The sequence below is a fragment of the Zea mays genome, chromosome 4 (genome assembly GCF_902167145.1).
Source record: "Zea mays cultivar B73 chromosome 4, Zm-B73-REFERENCE-NAM-5.0, whole genome shotgun sequence".
Taxonomy (NCBI): domain Eukaryota; kingdom Viridiplantae; phylum Streptophyta; class Magnoliopsida; order Poales; family Poaceae; genus Zea; species Zea mays.
This window is the reverse complement of record NC_050099.1, coordinates 187,258,326-187,259,754: the sequence shown is the minus strand read 5'-3', so window position 1 is coordinate 187,259,754 and position 1,429 is coordinate 187,258,326. Positions and strand designations below refer to the sequence as shown.

The window sequence follows — 1,429 nt, the reverse complement described above, 5'->3', positions numbered from 1 at the left end:
CTCAGGGAAACGCAGGCATGCACATGCATATTCATCGGCTAACGCCACAACACCCACATGTATATGTCGTTACCAGCTTCAGCTGCTTGTCTCGTCTTGCAAGACGACGAAGCTTTTGCATTGCTTCACAGCTATAGCTAGCATCATGTAGCAGGAGGCCAGGGAGCTCTCTCTCTCTCTCTCTCTCTCTCTCTCTCTCTCTCTCTCTCTCTCTCTCCTACCTCCGGTGTAGTTCTCCTCTTTCTCCATCCATGCATGCGTCACCGTGTTCCGTGCGTCATCTCGTTGCCAGCAGCTCGATCGTGTGCTCAACTGCACGCATGCTCACCGATCGATCAGTTTATATAGTTAGCAAGCGGCCGGCAGGTGACGCAATGACTGGCTATGTACGTCCATCACCGATCAGCTAGCTCTAGCTGCTGCATGCGTGCAGTTCGCCACATATATATGTATACTACGTAGTATGATCATCTGAGGGCGCTTGCATGTGGGGATGAGGCTGTGCGTTTCGTTATGTAGCCAAGGATGACTTGCCGGCCGACATATGCCTCTCTCGTTCGTCCCTGACCGGCCGGGAAACACATCACGCCGCATGCATGCATGCATGCATATGTGTGTACGTACTACGTGTGCATGCATGCATGTGCTGCCGCGCGCAGCAAACTGCGAGGAATCGTCCGTCCGGCAGGTTCTTCTCTTTGGCTACACGATGGCCTCGTCTTCTCATGCAGGGCCTTTCAGATGGTGTGTGTGGTCCGGTCTCTCAGTCAGTCGTCCTTCTGTGCTTTTTTTTTTCTGGGTGTTCAGTTAGGCTAAAGAGGTGGTAGTAGATCGATCAAGGTAAGCAGCACAGAAGCTCGCGCGTTTCTGGATCGTCCAATCAATTTTGTTCGTGTGATATGCGCTTGTTCCTTTGAGTTTTCTTATTATATGTGGCAGGGTACGACCGCAGTCCAGGGTGCAGTGCAGTGGGTGGTTTGCAGGGAGCTCTGCAGGTTTTCGTACGCACGAGATCGGATTCATCAGATGGATGCTCTGTGGAGTTTCCATTCCCTCAGACGTGTACGGACTACGGAGAGTCTCCTTCGCCGTCTTTCTTTGTTCTTTGCGCGCCGTGCAAGGAGCCGGAGATGACAGTAGCAGAGAATGGAGCGGTGATGATAATCCAAGTAATGAGGATCCCCTGGCCGATGTACATTCAAATCTAAATTCTTTCTTTCTTTTTGGAAATGTGGGGTGTTTTGTCTTCTTTCGTGGCGAGAGACGCCTCACCTCGCTCTACGAGAAACGAGAAACTTGCTGATACAAGCGTGCGATTTTGATTTCTCACTACCGGAATCAATAGCTTCGCCGAGTGCCGGAAGCACTCGGCGAAGTCTTAAAAACACTCGGCAAAGGCTTTACCGAGTGTTACACTCGGCAAAGAAGG

General features: G+C 51.3%; 1 pseudogene across 1 annotated transcript; it reads left to right on the top strand.

The window, feature by feature from the left end:
• On the top strand, positions 1 to 1,199 carry LOC112695091 (uncharacterized; annotated as a pseudogene). Its single transcript, NR_157377.2, has one exon. The product of NR_157377.2 is annotated as an uncharacterized protein (transcript).
• The last annotated feature ends 230 nt before the right edge of the window (positions 1,200 to 1,429 follow it).